Source organism: Alexandromys fortis, unplaced genomic scaffold (assembly GCF_014885135.2).
Source record: "Alexandromys fortis isolate MF-2015 unplaced genomic scaffold, M_Fortis_MF-2015_v1.1 scaffold_157, whole genome shotgun sequence".
Lineage (NCBI taxonomy): Eukaryota > Metazoa > Chordata > Mammalia > Rodentia > Cricetidae > Alexandromys > Alexandromys fortis.
This window is the reverse complement of record NW_026068041.1, coordinates 3,878,509-3,898,359: the sequence shown is the minus strand read 5'-3', so window position 1 is coordinate 3,898,359 and position 19,851 is coordinate 3,878,509. Positions and strand designations below refer to the sequence as shown.

The window sequence follows — 19,851 nt, the reverse complement described above, 5'->3', positions numbered from 1 at the left end:
ATTGGGGGAGGGGGAGGGAAAGGGGAGGCGGCGGTGGGGAAGAGACAGAAATCTTTAATAAATAAATAAATAAATAAATAAATAAAAATGCTATATCATCCTAAAAATGTAATTTTACTACATTAAAGTTAAAACTTCCTTTTTGTTATACTTCTCATCCATTTCTATAAGGGTGTTTTTTACATGTTGTTTAAGGGACTCTATTGCTTTCATAAAGTGAATTTTTTCCACTTCTTCTGTGTTAGGGTGTTCAAGTCCTTAGTTCGCCCCATGGGGAAGAGACAGAAATCTTTAATTAATAATAAAATAAATAAAAAGAGGGAAAAAAACTTCCTTTTTATTTGAGACAGAAAAGGGGTGATGATGTGGGATCCCCCTCTGAATGCTATGAATATGTTTTATTATCATTGGTTATTAAAGAAGTTGTTTCAAGCAATGGCTTAGTAGAAAGTCAGCCAGGAAATCTAAACCGAGATACAGAGAGAAAGTAGGTGGAGTCAAAGTGATGCCATGTAGCTGCAGAAGGAGAAAGATGCCAGCACCAGCCAGAACCTTAGGTAGGCCGTAGCCTCATGACAATACACTGATTAAAAGAAAAAGGTTAATTTAAGATGTAAGAGTTAGTTAGCAAGAAGCCTAAGCTATTGGCCAAACAGTGTTGTGATTAATATAGTTTCTGTGTTATTATTCGGTTCTGGGAAGCCAACAAACAAATGAACAGACTCTGTCTACAATCACCAAATCCTGGCCCACACCCTCCAAGCCCAGAGAGGTAGTACCTCTGGATCAGGCCACACAGCACTGTGGAGGGCATAAATGTGCATGGAGATCAGGCTGCCTGTGAGCAGAAGAGGCTGATGACAAGGGGTCATGAGGCAGTCAGGATCACCTCCACATTAAGCCTTAATCTTCTGATGTCCCCAATCTGGGACACTAGCCTCTGTCTGTGCACTGACAGTGACACTGAGATCTCGGTCACATTCACAGTATTTTAAACATAATGATCAACAGCTCCAGTAGCCAGGTAGTGAGAACAGTGTCTAACTCAGACATCTGTGGAATAGAAACAAGAACAATGAACCCAGGGCACCATGAAGTCAGATAGGCAGCAGTTGTTTATTGTAGCCTTTTGACTCCCAATGGACTAGCTCTCAGGAATTTATTATGCTATGAATAATAATGAGATAACCTTCATTTGATGCCTACTGCATGTCAGGCTCAGGTCTGAACATTTTTATGAAGCCACAACACAGAGTGGACATGTGCTGCATCGTAGTCTACGTGAATCATCTCCTGGAGTTGTCCAGGGTGCAGTCAGAGTCGGCACAGGATGCGTGAAAACCCTGACAATTGTTCACTCTTTTTAATTCTGACAACTATGAAAAACATCTTTCCCACTCTGTTTTCATTTTTACGCACATAGTTAAAATGTACTTGTTAATTAACACCACAGTAGAATGATTTGATATGGTTGTTTTTGTTGTTGTTTTGGTTTGGTTTTTGCGTTTTTTAGACAGGATTTCTCTGTAGCTTTTGGAGCCCGTCCTGGAACTAGCTAGCTCTTGTAGATCAGGCTGGCCTCAAACTCACAGAGATCTGCCTGCCTCTGCCTCCCCAGTGCTGGGATTAAAAACGTAAAGGCATGCACCACTACCACCCGGCCAATTTGACAGAAGAAAAAGAAAATTTTCAAGTTAAAAGAACCCCTTCCCTGAGAACAATACAGCAACTGTGATTTGCTGTGCCTGGGTCCTACTGCACTAATGGTCAAAAAGAAAGCCCAACTATCAAAATCACTGCTTCAAAGGAATACCATATTGTATTCTTTTGGAAGACAGAATAATAGTTCTTACTACTTCAATCCACAGAAAGATTAAATGATAAAACCATCCTGAAATCTAGAAAAATAAACTTTGTACTCTCTTTATACAACTGGCCCTACTTTACAAAAGAGAAAGTGGAGGTGTGGGCACAGAGGAATTTAATATGAGGGCCTGCTGTTTGGGGTTTTTGTCCTGCCCAGTTCCCACAGCTGATAAGCCCCCAAAGAAAATCACACAGAGAGTCTACATAAGATTATAAACTGATTGGCCTCTTAGCTCAGGCTTCTTGTTAACTCTTATAATTTATATTAACCCATTATTCTTATCTATGTCAGCCACATGGCTCAGTACCTTTTTCAGCAGGGTAGGTCACGTCCTGCTTCTTCCATGGTCTGAGCAGGAGTGGAGAGGAATGGGCTTCCTCCTTCCCAGCATTCTCCTGTTCTCATTACCCTACCTCTAATTCCTGTCTGGTTGACCCGCCTATACTTCCTGCCTGACCAATCAGCATTTATTTAAAATTTGATTGACAAAATACAGACAATTCTCCTGCACCAGAGGAAGGTTTACTCATACACTGTGAGACTGGTTGTTGGGCCCAATGGTCTGCACACAAAGCCTCAAGCACTTCAGCTAGTGATGAATCCTTGTAACATTTTCCACATCCATGTTGACATATAGACGGGTGGTGTAATTTTGCAGATTGTGTTTAGGTAACTGTATTGTTGAGATTTCATAGATACAACTTTTCCGACATATCTAGCAGAAACGCCCTAACAGCAGGCATCTGGTCTTCTGACTCTTACACTGTTTTCTCCATGACCACTTCTGTGAGGTTCCCTAAGACTTAGGTTTGTAGGTTAGTTGTTTATATACTAATGGGGGCTAAGAACCCCACAATTACTTTTCTCAATATTTTAGCAGAGTATCTGTCTGTTGGAGAAGAAGACGACAAGGAGGAGAAAAAGAAAAACAATAGAAGGATGAGGAGGAGAAAAGAATGAAAGAGAAAAACAAAAGAAAGAGAAGGAATGGGAATAGAAAAGGGAAGAAATTTGATAAAGATGAAGTGAAATTTGTCTATGGCTATAAGTATTTACAATACAGTTAGAAATTACATTGATTTAGAAAATTGAAAGTAGTAAGTTTTCCTCCAAGGATCATAAACAACTTGCTTAAAATGGAAGGGAGAAGCTATGAGAACTCAATACTATATACAGAACTACAGGCAGCTATGGAATCTGAGAACAGGGAAGAGCACACCAACAAAGTATCCAATACCAAGCAGTCAGCCCCTGAACATTCATACAAGTGACATTAAATAGACTGATTAGGTGTGATTTATGTATTTAGGATCGCACACATGCATGCATATACATATAAATGTAGTATGTATGTGTGTATAAACATATGAAGGAAAAGAAGAAATGAATTTGAAAGAGAGAAAGGGGATTATTGAAAAGGACAAAAAGGGAAAGAAAGGAGGAAAATGGTATAATTATACTCTAAAAAATAATTCAAAAATAGGCTATGGACCTCAAAGGTGAGTTCTCAAAAGAAGAAATAAAACTTCTAGAAAATCTCTTTTAAGAGTATTCAACACTCCAAACAATTAGGGAAATGCAAACTTTGAGACTCATCTAATGCCAAACAGAATTATTAAGATCAAGAAAACAATTGACAACAAATTCTGGCAAAGGTGTAGAGAACAGGGTCAAACCCTGATAGATCAACCATGCTGCGGTGAATAGACACGCACCCAGGAGTACATGGGCAGCACAAACTGAACTTGACAGGTTTCGGGTGGGAGAAGACACAGAGAGGAGTATTAGGGAAGTGGGGCACAGAACTGGGAAGAACTGGGAGAGGGGATAAATATGACCAAATCACATTATATAAAATTCTCAAAGACTCTTAAATAATTTTAAAGAAAAAAGAAACAACTGTAATGAGAGTCAAGTTCAAACTCCAAAACTCTTTCATCTATTCCCTCATTTTAGGGGTTAAAAAAAAATAGGTTCTGAAGCAAAACAGTGAAAAGGTCACCATCCAACAGTCCGAGGTCAGAGGGGAAGAGCACCATGTAAATACCAAGAGCAGTCATGAAACTAGGATAAAGTTCAGTGCGATGGAAGGGTAAATTGTTGCATTCCCCTTTGCTCTAGTTTTTAACAGAGCATGGGATTTAGGACAGAAAGAAAGGACCTTTGGTCCTGTGGATTGAGAAATACACCCCTTGATATTAGAGAAGACAGAGGAGAAAACAATTGGGAGCATGTCAGGAGCTTCTGGGGAGGGAGTCTTGTAGTCCAATAGGGAAGGTGACCTCACCATAGACTCTCAGTGATTGATTTCCTTTTTACAGTAGCATGTTGCCTCTCTGTTATCAGTTTCTCATCATTAAAATAAGGACAAGGGTGAACAACCCATACTTACTAAACATCTGATAAACTAGACTGAAGTCTTTTAAGCCAAGGTTGGTGTCTCTTTTTCTTGTTATGTGTGCACTCCCTTCCACCCTGCCTGGCACACAGTTAAGAGTTCAGGGGAAAGTCACCAGCAAAACAGAAAAGCATCTGAGTAGATGTATTTGCCATGCTTTTAACAAGGCCAAAGCCAAGTAAATCAAGCTCTATTCCACAGGAATAGAGCATGAAGGTAGAAACAAACATCGCAGAGCCCAGAGACCCAAGATGTCCTTGTAATGAAGGAAGCAGAGTGGTGGTGGCGCACACCTTTAATCCCAGCACTCGGGAGGCAGAGTGAGGCAGATCTCTGTGAGTTCAAGGACAGCCTGGTCTACAAGAGCTAGTTCCAGGACAGGCTCCAAACCATTTCTTGAAAGACCAAAAAGAAAAAAATAGGGAAATGATGGAGGACACAGGAGGACACAATATCTACATGAGATCAAACATAAGCTTCACGCCAAAGTGAATGAATTGAGCAGTTCCTGTCCAACACACAAGCATCTAAAACACTTGCTCTTAGAGAAGCCAGAGCCCAGTTTGCAGTGCTCTCAGGTAATCTCACACTACAGCATTAACTCGGACACAGCCATCACTCAGACTTCTCCTGCAGGACACCATCTTGAGCTCCATCACTTGCCCCAGAATCCCATGATGTAACCAATCAGCACAAATCAACTTCCTAAATTTCCACAAAGCAGTCTGCCCTACCAAGGCCATAGGAAAAAGCATAGAGGCCTTTTCTTCCCACGAGAATCCCTAGGAGTACCTGGGAAGTCAGCCCTGATCAATTCAGTGAGTAAAGTCCCCATGAAGAAAGAGTATGCAGCCAGTGACCATTAACTGGTCTCCTCGATGAGCCTGCTATTATACCTTAGCCCTGCGTGGTCCTCAGACAATTGTGGGGAGTGGAAAAGGCCCTGAATAGATGAAACCTTGAGTGAATGTGTGTTGTTGACATGGCCATGTCAAGGAGCCTGGCCTCAAAGCTGTAGGAAAACGGCAAAGCTTCACTTTCCTGAGGTGAGGCTCAGAGGAACAGCAAAGCCTCCTCTGGTCCATGTACAGATATTGGTAGTGTGTGCAGAAAGCATCCATCATGTCTTTCTCCCCTGGAGAGCATGAAGAAAGCTCACCTAAACAATCTTTGACTACCATGATTAATTAAACCTTCCCCCTTGATTATGTAAAAACCCGGGCTCTCTGTTCAACCATATAAACAAACACACTGAGCTTGTGAAGGGGAACTTCAGCTTCTCCACCAGAGAGCCCAGTCCACTGAATCCCAGCTATGCCTGTGTGTCTGTGTCTCTGTATATGTCTTTGTCATTTCTTTATTCCCTCAACATCACAGTCTGGTCTGTCCCTGGGGCCATGCAGGGATAGCACAGACACTGAGGAGTACCACATTCCTGCTGCCAGGCTTGCTGTGTTGTCTGATCAGAACTTACAGAGATTGGACAAGGTAATGTAAACCTTGACTGCCAGAGCTGGGGAGGCAGAGGCAAGTGGATCTACATGAGACCAGCCTGGTCTACAAAGAGAGCTCCAGAACATCAAGGACTACACAGAGAAACCCTGTCCTGAAAAACCTCCAGAGGGTCCTGCTGCACACAGCCCCCAGATACTGGTACATAGTCTTTTTCACTACTATGCACCCCATGATGTGCCTTTGTGATCTTTCCGAGGCCTCGTCCTTTGAGGCTCTAAGAAATGAACCAGCATCCTCCCTTCCAGGGCTGTGTCATTCATGCCTTGCTTTCCTTGGTTCATCAAATCAGCCCAACCTGGAGTGAACAACAGAAACTAAAATGTGACCTACCCACTCTGAGTCACAAAAGCAGGCGTTGTCCTCATAGCAATGGAGAGGCTAACTTCCTAAAGGGACCTGTCAGGAAAAATATAAAAACACAAATACTTGAGCGTTAGACCACTGAAACACGCTCATACACAGGTATCCTTAATGTTGATATTGTAGGTGAAGAAGCTTCTTGGAGACTACAATGTTTGAACTAAAACCAGTGTTACTACCATACTGACATCCTGGGTGCATCTCCAGAAGAAAGACTCTTGAAGAAGAAGAAAAAAGAAGAAAACCATCCTACAAAAGAAACAGAGGCAAGTAATCAACCAAACACAAAGCAGTAAGAATGAAGACACAGTTAGCATAATAAAAAATATCTTTCCAGTAAGTGTTATGAAAAAAATCAATGAAATGCCTAAGAAAAACATAAAATGATCCCGAATTTCCTGAGAAACTGCCACACTGCTTTCCAAAGTGGTTGCACTAACCCTGGACCCAGCAATACCACTCTTAGGAATATACCCAAGAGATGCCCTATCATACAACAAAAGTATATGCTCTACTATGTTCATAGCAGCATTGGTTGTAATAGCCAGGACCTGGAAACAACCTAGATGCCCCTCAGGGGAAGAATGTATGAAGAAAGTATGGAATATATACATATTAGAGTACTACTCAGCAGTAAAAAACAATGACTTCTTGAACTTTGCATGCAAATGGATGGAAATAGAAAACACTATCCTGAGTGAGGTAAGCCAGACCCAAAAAGAGGAACATGGGATGTACTCACTCATATTTGGTTTCTAGCCATAAATAAAGGACATTGAGCCTATAATTTGTGATCCTAGAGAAGCTAAATAAGAAGGTGAACCCAAAGAAAAACATATAGACATCCTCCTGAATATTAACCTTCATCAGGAGATGAAAGAAGACAGAGACAGAGACCCACACTGGAGCACCAGACTGAAATCCCAAGGTCCAAATCAGGAGCAGAAGGAGAGAGAGCACGAGCAAGGAACTCAGGATCGTGAGGGGTGCACCCACACACTGAGACAATAGGGATGTTCTATCGGGAACTCACCAAGGCCAGCTGGCCTGGGTCTGAAAAAGCTTGGGATAAAACCGGACTCGCTAAACATAGCAGACAATGAGGACTACTGAGAACTCAAGAACAATGGCACTGGGTTTTGATCCTACTGCACGTACTGGCTTTGTGGGAGCATAGGCAGTTTGGATGCTCACCTTACTAGACCTGGATGGAGGTGGGTGTTCCTTGGACTTCCCACAGGGCAGGGAACCCTGATTGCGCTTTGGGCTGACGAAGGAGGGGGTCTTGATTGGGGGAGGGGGATGGAAATGGGAGGCGGTGGCGGGGAGGAGGCAGAAATCTTTAATAAATAAATAAATTAATTAATTAAAAAACATAAAATGATGATTCTAAAGAAACTTGAAAAGATATGAAAGAATACAGACTTTATTAAAAACAAACAAAAATTCCATCACTTGAGAAAATATAAAAAGAAATAAAGATGCTCAATCATACTATAAGATATTTGTTCAACTATGTTCCTATCAGCATTATTTTTAATAGCCAGACCCTGGAAACAACCTAGATGCCCCTCAACCGAAGAATGGATAAAGAAAATGTGGCACATTTGCACATTAGAGTACAACTCAGTGGGAAAAAAAATGACATCTTAAATTTTGCATGCAAATGAATAAAACTAGAAAACACCATCCAGAGTGAGGTAACCCAGATGCAAAAAGATGAATATAGTATGTACTCACTCATAAGTTGGTATTAGCTATAAACAAAGGATACTGAGCCTGTAGTTCATGATCCTAGATAAGCCAAGTAACAAAGTGAGCCCTAGAAAAAAAATACATAGATCCACCTAAAAATCTTAAAAGACAAGATCACCTTACACAATTGGGAACATAGGGGTGGAGAGAGAAGACAGGGAAGAAGGGGGGATAGGAGGGGAGAAGCAGAGGGCCTAGGAGAACTTGAGGAAATGAGATAGTCGAGAAGGAGAAAGGACAGATATGAGAGCAAGGAAAGAGATATCTTGATTGAGGGAGCCATTGTGGGGTTAGCAAGAAACCTGACTCTAGAGGAATTCCCAGCAATCCACAAGGATGACCACAGCTAAGACCCTAAGCAATAGAGTAGAGGGTGCCCAAACTGGCCTTGCCCTGGAGTCAGACTGTTGAATATCTTAAATATCACCATAGAACATACATCTAGGAACTGATGTAAACAGAGGCAGAGACCCACATTGGAGCACTGGCCTGAGCTCCCAAAGTCCATTTGAAGAGTGGAAGAAATGAGAATATGAGCAGGGAGGTCAAGACCATGATGGGTACACCCACTGAAACAGTCTACCTGAGCTAATGGGAGCTCACTAACATCAGCTGGACTGGGAAGGAATAAGCATAGGGCCAAACTAGTCCCTCTGAATGTGTCTGACAATAATTGAATGGCTGGGGCAGACTGAGGGGCCACTGGAATTGGTACCAGAATTTATCCCTACTGTTTGTACTGGCTTTTTGGGAACCTATTCTCTTTGTGAGGATACCTTGCTCAGTCTAGATACAGTAGGGAGGACCTTGGGTGTTCCCCAAAGCAATGATCCTTACCCACTTTAAGGAGTGGATACGGGGGCTGTGAGGGTAAGTGGAGGGTATGGGAGGAGGGTAGGGAGTGGGAACTTGGATTGGGTATGTATAATGAAAAAGAATAATTTGTTTTCTTTTTAAAAAAATAAAATTAAAATAAAAAAGAGATAACATATCATAAAAAGAACAAAACACCCTGGATACTGGGTGAGGAACTTGGTCCAGCCTCAACTTGGTATGCCAGACTTCTTGACTCCCTAAGGGAGGCCTTACCCCCTCTGAGAAGTGGATGAGGGTAGAATGAGAGGCAAGTTGGGCAGTAGGAGAAGGGAAGTGAGGGGAACTGCGGTTCATATATAAAATAAAAAACATTTTTTTTAAAACGGAAAAAGAAAAAAGATGCCAAGTGGTCATGGCGCACGCCTTTAATCCCAACACTCGGGAGGCAGAGGTAGGCAGATCTCTGTGAGTTCAAGGCCAGCCTAGTCTACAAGAGCTAGTTCCAGGACAGGCACCAAAGCTACAGAGAAACCCTGTCTTGAAAAACCTAAAAAGAAAAGAATCAAAGAGATACCACAGAGAACTCAATAAATGAAATAAAAATACCACTGAGAGTTGCAATACCAGATTGCATCATGCAGAAGGACGAATTCAGGGCTTAAACACAGGCTAGACAAATAACTAAACTAGACAAAACAAAGAGAAAGAATAGGAAAAGGCAATGAATAAAGTATAAAAGGTGAACAAGACACTCTAAGCAAAAATGCAGACAGTGTAGAAGTTACAGAATGAAAAGAAACCTACTGCATGAGCGCTGGTAAGATGGCTTAGTGGTTCCTGCTTTCAAGTTGATGCCATGAGTCCTGTCCCTGGAACTCACCTGATAGAAGGAGAGACGTGACTCCTGTAAGTTGTGCTCTGACCTACACACATATGATGACATTCGTGTGCAACACACATACAAATAAATATGGTTAGTTAAATAATATCTAAAAGTCTACCTAATATTGAGAAATGCATGAGCTTCTAAGTGCAATAAATTCAAAGGATTCTGTTTAGATTAAACTGATATAGTCTTGTCAAAGTTAAGCTATTTTCAAGCTCTTAAAAGTCCAAGGAAAGAAATTCTCAAAACAAAAGACATAAGACAAGTCACATACAAGCAAGGCTGTAGTAGACTGGCGTTAGAGTCCAGAACAGAAAATTTTCAGAAAGAGATTATCCAATTCAAAGAATTATGTTGGCTGAATAGATTTTAAAAGTCAAATTCAACTATATGCTGTCCACAAAACTTCATAAGATGGTGTGGAAGACGCTGGAAGACATAAAGGTTAACATAGCAAAAAAAAAGTGTGTGTATTTGCTTGTTAACATGTTCAGGGGAAATCCCTTGAGGTAATGCTCATATTTATCCAGTCAAAAGAAACTGAAGCTGGAAGATGCGCTCAGCATCCATTTAGGAGGTTCAACCCCTTTCACGCAGCAGATGAATGGCCCAGAAATGATGGAAGACATTCACCAGTCTTTGGCATCACAAGGCATGGACTGCCCATGAGGCCTAGAGGGAGAAGGGCAGCAGTGCCTAGATGCTCTGCAGTCTGAACTAGCAACCACTCACAATCCACCTAACATGGACAATTCAGAAGGAACTATGTAGATGCTGGGTTTGCTGTGTTAACTCAAGGAACTCCCAAGAGCAACAAGAATTAAGACAAGAAGCCTGGGGAAAGACCCAGACTATAGTGACCCCATAACATACACCACTTCAGCAAGGTGATTAATTTATATGATGATATTGTTTGAATTTTAAAAACTATAAATAAAATTTTGGATAAAAATGAATGGATGAATATTGAAAGAAATGATAATTACTATGCCTACCTAATATGTACAGTATCCATATGTTGAAATATCACACATTACACTATAAATGTTTACAGAAATATATGGTGAAAAGAAAAATAAAATAGCAAATATATAAATGTTTTTGACTAACACAAAGAGAGAAGGGTGGCTGCAGGTCTGGCCCTTGACCACTGGCAGCTGACAAATCATTTTTCTGCCTCTCAAGGGAAATCATTCACCTTAACTGAACATCTGCACTGTGAGAGCAAACTCTGTCTGCCTTTGCCTTTCTCCCTCCCACTGAGAGACAGGCAGTCCTAAAGGATTTATACAGGAGGTGGGAGGATTCATGAGACTGAGGGCAGTCTGTGACCCAGGAGTGGCTGCACCATGAGTGTCTCTGCTCTGAGCCCCACCAGACTCACAGGCAGCATCTCTGGCTTCCTGCAAGTGGCCTCTGTGCTTGGCTTGCTTCTGCTGCTGTTCAAAGCGGTCCAGTTCTACCTACGCAGGCAATGGCTACTCAAGGCTTTCCAGCAGTTCCCATCCCCACCCCTCCACTGGTTCTTTGGACACAAGGTATGGAAAGGGAAGGGTGGGAGGAAGACCAGGGAGGATGGAGGTACAGAGAGGATGGAGGTGCAGGGAGGATGGAGGTGCAGTGAGTATGGTGAGGCAGAGAGGATGGAGGTACAGGGAGGATGGAGGTGCAGGAAGGATGGAGATCTCAGAGACTGGGCATCAAGTTCACAGGACAAAGAAGTATAGGAAGTCCAAGTACTTCGTGAGACACAGAGCTCAGGTTGAGACTCATTCCAGCATTACTGTAGCTCAACTTGTCTGGCTGTAGCCATCTCTGTACTGAGAGCCCTGCACATGAAGGCTGTGGTTGGGCCTACCTAGTCTCCTCTTCTTCAACAGCCTCTGCTGTTCTCAAACAGCTTCTAGGAGGTTCCTTGCATAATCATTCACGGTTATTCTCTCCTAGCTCAGGCCTTGCTGGGAACACAGAAGTCAGTGAGATGGAAGCCTGGCCCTGTGGGGTTCTTGGTGTGGCAATGGCACCATCTCAGGAGCTGTCAGGCACAGGAAGAGTCCACACTGCTGGGATGAGTGGGTAGCTGGCCCAGATGATTTCCCCTCATTGCAAGAGAATTTTCAGGATGGAAAGATTATGACTAAAATCCTGAAGTCATGGCACGGGAAGGAATAAGGCTGTGTAGTGGCCTCACATGAGGGCACCGATGTTAGAATTCCCTCAGGGTCTGTTTAGTTCTCTATTCTCCTTCACAGCCCACACTCTAAGCAATTATCATAAACACACCATCACTTCCCTACACCACAGTGCTCAGTTCAAGAACCAGGCACACATGTCTGAGATCTCCCAGGAAGGAGATGGTGCAGCACCCTGTATATTAGGAATTGAAGGTATTGACTCCTTGCACTGTCACCCAGGAAATAAGGACCAGAGTCAAGTAGGAGGATACATGAGGAAGCATTCAACAAAGGATTGTGCAATGAATGCTCTTAGAAGGACACGGAGATGCGGTACTTGTGTGCAGAGCTGAGGATTCACCCAGCAGCACTGTCATTTCCAGCTAAGGACCAATCCCCCTGTGTGCCTGGTGTAGCAGAGCTCTCAGTGATAGCACAGATAGTCCGTGAAACTACTATAAATCCTTAATGCTTCTGAAAAGTAGAGAGCTATGTTCCTATGCTTGTTCGGCACTTGTCTCCAGCCCCCCCAAAAAAACTAAACTAGAGTCCAATGCTCCATCATTCCCTCAACAGCAGGTGCGGGGTGATCAGGAGCTACAGCTGATTATGAAGGTTGTGGAGAACTTCCCAAGCGTCTTTCCTCACTGGTTCTGGGGGAGCCAAGCTTATCTTACTGTCTATGACCCTGACTACACGAAGGTGATTCTAGGGCGATCAGGTAAGAGTATATCATTCTGAAAAGATTTGTGCTGTTGTCTTTGTAACTAGTCCAAGGCTGTTGAGTTCCTGAAGACTGTAGTACCAGGCCATTGCCCTGCACACCCTAACAACGATTCTCCCAGACAAAAACCCAGAACATGGCCAGCAGCACTCAGCATTGAAATTTCAAGCCTTTAGCCAAAAGTCATTATATTTCTTTGCTATTTAATCAAATTAAGATAAGTAATGTAAATTGTTCCAGGTCTGAAAAGCACACTTCAAATGCACATTGGTTTGAGCTTTGAAATCTCTAATTGTTACCTGACTTCTGGTATCGTAGGATAAATAAGACATGATCCACATACTACTTTGCTGATGAGCTATAACCCCTCTCTGAAATAATATTAACAATCCTGAAAAACCATACTAAAACAACAGGGGGCCGATATTGGGGACGGAATTCTTGGGCATCTTTGCAGAAGTCCTTCATCAAACCTAAGTTCTAAGCTGATTCACTCCCAAAACTTGGGTTTATGTCTATCTTGTTTCTCTTTCTTTAACATCTTTTTTATACTCCTAATTTGTACCTCAAGTTCATTTCCAAGTAACCCACATCTACAAGTAGTGATGTTTATTCGCAAGACCTTTTGTGCAGGCGTGTCCCCTACTGCCTCGGGAACCAAGGTTCACATGCTGGGTATAACCCACCATCTCCCCTATTCCTTTCTGTCCCACAGGTATCTCAGTCACACTCTCCATTTATGCTCTCCACCACAACCCGAAGGTGTGGCCAAACCCAGAGGTAGGAGATTCCACAGGAAGGCAGGGGGAGATCCCTCCAGACAAACCCTGCTGTCCCCACCTCTAGAACCGTGTCCCCTGGTGGGATGAAAGCAGCCATATAACCTCTGCCTGTCCTGACAAAGGTGTCATATCCCTACAGGTGTTTGACCCTTCCAGGTTTGCACCAGATTCTTCCCGACACAGCCATTCATTCCTGCCCTTCTCAGGAGGAGCAAGGTGAGACATCCTGTGTACACTGATGTATACTGTGGGGAAAGTTGCAGCCTACCTGGATGTTTTTGACCCCATGCATACATGACATCTCCAGGTGTATTCTATTGGTGGATACGGGGAAAGCTTCTTGGGAATGTGTCTGTATGCATAAGGAGGAAAGCATTGCAGGAGACACGGTGAAGACCTTGACTCATTGCTTCTCCCACTCGCCAGCCAAATTTCTCTGTCAGTGTATGCTACAGACATGCACATGTTCTCATATGTTAGGGGCATGGCTAAGTTGATCTTTTTTCCTGTGATTTTAACATCGGGTGTCCAGCGTTTCAAGTTCCAGGGTTCTTATGTGATGTGTCATGCCTTTTCCCATACTTCAGTCAGGCCAAGCACCCTTCCTGAGAATCACTGTGGAAAGTGCTAGGTTTGCTTGGATGTCAGCCCTGGACAACTGTCCAGCCAGAGACTTGAGGTGTTACAGAAAATCTTTTAAAGGAAAAGTTTATTCCAAATCCATGGACTCCACCTGTGCAGTCTCTTCTACTCAATCAGAGACTCGGTGCCAATGTGCACATTCCTCTTGTAATTGACCAAGTTGTTCAAACCTTGACAGATAATATATATACCTTGACATTACATGTAGAGGCTGTGTGGTCTGTCTTCAGACAAAAAGCATTTAAGTAGAGGAGAATAAAATGTTTCTGAGAAAATCCTCTGTTTTATATAAAACACATAGCATTTATTAAGGTTACTGGTGAGTGAAATATAAAACACTCTTGAAATAGCTACTGAACCAGTTGAAGGCTTTCCAATGGCTTCTAGTAAAATCCTCAAGTCTCCCATGGGATCTGTAACATGAAGAGCTGCTCATGGGGTTTCTGTCCTGCCCTGTTCCCACAGGCGGAAAGTCCCAAAGAAAATCACACAGAGAGTCTACATTAGGTTATAAACTGATGGGCCCATTAGCTCAGGCTTTGTCTTAGCTCTTATAACTTATATTACCCCATTATCCTTAACTATGTTAGCCACATGGCTCAGTACCTTTCTCAGCCGGGCAGGTTACATCTTGCTTCTCAGTGGTCTGGGTAGGAATGGGAGGAATGGGTTTCTCCTTCCCCGAATTCTGCTGTTCTTATTGCCCTGCCTCTATTTCCTGGCTGGTTGATCTGCCTATACTTCCTGCCTGGCCAATCAGCATTCATTTAAAATATGATTGACAGAATACAGACAGTTCTCCGGCACCAGGATGTGACTCACTGTTAGCTTTTTTAATTTCTTATTTTTTATTGATTTTTACTGAGTGATGTGGGAATGATTTCTTACTAATAAAGAAACTGCCTTGGCCCATTTTATTGGATAGAAAATTAGGTAGGCGGAGTATACAGAAGAGAATTCTGGGAGAAAGAAGGTTAGAGGAAGAGTCGCCATGATGCTCCCACTCCAGACAGACGCAGGTTAAGATCCTCTCTGGTAAGCCAGCTCATGGGCTACACAGAATATTAGAAATGGGTTAGAACAATATGTAAGAGCTAGCCAATAAGAAACTGGACCTAGCCGGGCCAGGCAGTGTTTGAAAGAATACAGTTTCCGTGTAATTATTTCGGGCATAACCTAGCCATGCAGGCGGCGGGGTGCTGGGGACACAGCCCTGCCGCTCCTAATTTCAACAACTGAGCTCTACATTTTTCTCTGCTCCCCTCCCTGCCTCTCCCCTCCCCTTCAACCTTACCCCAAGGTTTCCATGCTCCCAATTTACTCAGGAGATCTTGTCTTTTTCTACTTCCCATGTTAGCTTTAAAGACAAAGCAGAAGCAGGTTTTTCTGAGCCTGTACTTCATAGGCTCAGAATTCATGAATTACTCAGGTGGCAGATCAGATTTCACATAGCAGGTTACAAGCCAGTTGTTCTTCCAACATAGGCTGTCTAGCATCGATGTACTTGAGGTTGAATGCTCCTCCCCGCAACTCACAGCAAATCATGTCACTGATATAGAAGACAGAGTCTTGGCTAACTCAGCTTAAGTTGTAATGAAACATGCTGCTGCTGGCATTTCTTGAGACATTCTTAGGCTTGCCGGGTGTTCATGATCCCCCAGCCTCAAAAAGTACATGCCACTACACGTTGCTTTGGTCATATTCTTTGTAATTTCCATTGCATTTAATTCCATTTTTATACCTTAAATTCAAGTGAATTACATTTTATAGCCAAGTAAAAATGACTATTTTAAATTTAAAATAAATTACTAAAGCATTCTTATGTGCCAGGTTCTATATTAGATAAAAACATGAGAATGAATGATATTCTCCTACCCCTTCCTCCAACTCAAAACGTTATTCCACAAAGAAATATATCTGTAGTCAAAATAAGTTCTTCCTCAATTCTTTTTTTTTAATTTTTTTATTTTTCCATTTAATTATTTACACTTCCTTCCTGCCTCCCAATCCCCTCCTGCTCCCACACCCCCTCCTCCCTCTCCCACCCTGCTTGAGAGAGGGCAGGGAACCCTGCCCTGTGGGAAGTCCAAGCCCCGCCCCCCCACATCCAGGCTTAAGGAGCTGTGCATACATATAGACTAGGATCCAAAAAAGCCAGTAAAAACAAGTCCCAGTGCCATTATCAATGGCTTCTCAGTCAGCCCCCATTGTCAGCCACAATCAGAGTCTGGTTTGATTACATGGTCATTCAGACCCAGTCCTAGCTGGGTCCTGAGGTAGATCGGTTCTCAATTTTCTGAAAAACCACCATATTGATTTTCAAGTGGCTATACAAATTTGCACTCCTCCCATCAATGGAGGAGTGTTCCCTTTGCTCCATATCCTCTCCAAAATGAGCTGTCACTTGTAATTTTGATCTTTGCCATTCTAATAGGTATAAGAAGGAACCTCAGAGTTGTTTTGATTTGCATTTCCCTGATTGCTAAGGATGCTGAACATTCCTTTAAATGTTAAAACATTTCTTTAAACATTTTTTTTAGCCATTTGGGATTCTTCTGTTGAGAATTCTCTGTTTAGGTCTATACCCCATTTTTAAAATTGGATTATTTGATTTGTTGGTGTCTAGTTTCTCGAGTTCTTTACATTTTTTGGAGATCAGGTCTCTGACAGATGTGGGGATAGTGAAGATCTTTTTTCATTCTGTAGGCTGCAGTTTGTCCTATTGACAATGTTCTTTCCCTTATAGAAGCTTTTCAGTTTCATGAGGTCCCATTTATTAATTGTCCATCTTAGTATCTGCTCTATTGGTGTTCTGTTCAGGAAATTGTCTCCTATTCCAATGCCTTTGGAAAGGCATAGTAAAGAATTTTTCCCACTTTCTCTTCTGTGGGGTTCAGTGTATCTGGATTTATGTTGAGGTTTTTGATCCATTTGGGCTTAAGTTTTGTACAGGGTGACGGGTATGGATCTACTTGTATTCTTCCACATGCCGACATCCAGTTATGCCAGCACCATTTGTTGAAGATGTTTTCTTCACTTAATCTTAGCCAAAGGCTGGGAAGTGATGAAGATGTTTTCTTTTATTCTCCTGTATAAATTTGGCTTCTTTGTCAAAAATCAGGTGTCCACAGGTGTGTAGATTTACTTCTGAGTCTTCAATTTGATTCCATTGATCCACCCAATTGTTTTTATGCCAGTACTGTGAGGTTTTTATTATTATAGCCTTATAGTAAAGCTTGAAATCTGGGATGGTGATACCTCTGGTAGTTCCTTTATTGTACAGGATTGTTTTAGCTATCTTGGGTTTTTTGATTTTTCCATGAAGAAAGCTCACCTAAACAATCTTTGACTACCATGATTAATTAAACCTGCCCCCTTGATTGAGTTGTGTAAAAAACCCTGGCTCTCTGTTCAATCATATAAACAAACACACTGAGCTTGTGAAGGGGAACTTCAGCTTCTCCACCAGAGACCCCAGTCCACTGAATGCCAGCTATGCCTGTGTGTCTGCATCTCTATATATGTCTTTGTCATTTCTTCATTTCCTCAACACCCCAGTCAGGTCTGTCCCTGGGGCCATGCGGGGGCAGCACAGACACTGAGGAGTACCACATTCCTGCTGCCAGGCTTGCTGTGTTATCTGATCAGAACTTACAGAGACTGGACAAGGTAATATAAACCTCAACTGCCAGCACTTGGGAGGCACAAGCAAGTGGATCTACATGAGACCAGCCTGGTCTACAAAGAGAGCTCCAGAACATCAAGGACTACACAGAGAAACACTGTCTTGAAAAACCTCCAGAGGGTCCTGCTGCACACAGCCCCCAGACACTGATATATGGCCTTTTCCACTACTATGCACTTTGTAGTCTTGCAGCAGCCTCGTCCCTTGAGGCTCTCAGAAACAAACTAGCATCCTCACTTCCAGGGCTGTGTCATTCATGCCTTACTTTCCTGGGTTCATCAAATCTGCCCTATCTGGTGTAAACAACAGAAACTAAAATGTGACATACCCACCCTGAGTCACAAAAGCATGCGTTCTCCTCACAGCTATAGAGAGCTTAACTTTCTAAGGGGACCTGTCAAAATAAAAATATTTGTAGGCTGGGCCACTGAAACACGCACATACATACACGGGTATCATCAATGTTTATATTGTAGGTAAAGAAGCTTTTTGGAGACTACAATGCTTGGACTGAAGCAAATGTTACTACCCTAATGACACCCTGGGTACATCTCCAGAAGAAAGTCTCTTGACAAAAGAGAAAAGAGGAAAAAAAAAAAACTATCCTATGAAGGCAACAGAGGCAAATGATCAACCACACACACTGCAATAAGAATGAAGAAACAACTAACATAATAAAGAATATCTTTCCAGTAAGTGCTACAAAAGAAATCAATGGAATGCCTTAAGAAAAAAACATAAAATGATGATTCTAAGGAAACTTGAAAAAATGCGGAAGAATACAGACTTTATTTAAAACAAACAAAAAGTTCATCACTTGAGAAACTATAAAAATAAATAAATATGCTCAATCATACGACAAAGATATATGTTCAACTATGATTATTTTTAATAGCCAGAATCTGGAAACAACCTAGATGACCCTCAACCGAAAATGGATAAAGAAAATGTGGCACATTTACACATTAGAGTACAACTCAAAGGTAAAAAAAGCAATGGCATCTTGAATTTTTCATGCAAATGGATGAAACTAGAAAACACCATCCAGAGTGAGGTAACCCAAATGCAAAAATATTAATATGGTATGTACCCAATCATAAGTGGATATTAGCTATAAACAAAGGATAATGAGCCTATAGTTCATGATCCTAGATAAGCTAAGTAACAAAGTGAGCCCTAAATAAAAACATATATAGATCCACATGGAAATAGACAAGATCACCTGACAAAATTGGGAATATAAGGGTAGAGGGAAAGGGAGGGGAGAAGGTGGAAAGGAGGAGAGTAGGGGAGAAGCAAGGAAAACTTGAGAGAAAGCAATAGTCGAGAAGGAGGAAGAACAGAAATGAGAGCAAGGAAAAAGATATCTTGATTGAGGGAGCCATGTGGAGTTAGCAAGAAACCTGGCTCTAGAGAAATTCTCAGGAATCCACATGCATGACCACAGCTAAGACCCTAAGCAATAGAGGAGAGGGTGCCCAAACTGGCCTTGCCCTAGAGTCAGACTGATGAATATCTTAAATATCACCATAGAACTGATGTAAACAGAGCCAGAGACCCACATTGGAGCATTGGCCTGAGCACCCAAAGTCCAGTTGAAGAGTGGGTGGAGTGAGAATATGAGCAAAGAGGTCAAGACCATGATGGGTTTACCCACTGAAATAGTTGACCTGAACTAATGGGAGCTCACCAACATCAGCTGGACTGGGATGGAACAAGCGTAGGACCAAACTAATCCCTCTGAACGTGGCTGAGAGTTGCATGGCTTGGGCAGACTGTGGGGCCACTGGAATGGGCACCAGAATTTATCCCTACTGCTTGTTCTGGCTTTTGGGAACCTATTCTCTTTGGGTGGATACCTTTCTCTGTGTAGATATAGTAGGGAGGGCCTTGGACTTTCCCCAAATCAATGTGTCTTACCCTCTCTGAGGAGTAGATAGGATTTTTGGGTGGGGAGGGGGGTTGTTAAGTGGAGAGAATGGGAGGAGGAGAAGGAGTGGAAACTTGGATTGGGTATGTATAATGAAAAAAGAAAGTTTGTTTTCAGTAAAAAAAAATAAATTAAAAAAAATAAAGAATTGCAGATCATAAAAAGAATAAAACAGCCTGGACATGGAGGGGGGGATCTTGGTCCTGCCTCAACTTGGTATGCCAGAGTTCTTATCTCCCCAAGAGAGGCCTTACCCCCTTTGAGGAGTGGATGAGGGTAGAATGAGAGACAGGGTAGGCAATGGGAGAAGGGGAGGG

General features: G+C 42.3%; 1 protein-coding gene and 1 long non-coding RNA gene across 4 annotated transcripts in view; one reads left to right on the top strand and one right to left on the bottom strand.

Moving 5' to 3' along the window:
- Positions 1 to 19,851, bottom strand: part of Cyp4b1 (cytochrome P450 family 4 subfamily B member 1) — a 102,668-nt gene that overhangs the window by 62,213 nt on the left and 20,604 nt on the right. The window lies entirely within an intron of this gene.
- On the top strand, positions 14,791 to 18,315 carry LOC126515841 (uncharacterized). Its single transcript, XR_007595932.1, has 2 exons — positions 14,791 to 14,954; positions 18,081 to 18,315. It is a non-coding gene; the product is annotated as an uncharacterized lncRNA (long non-coding RNA).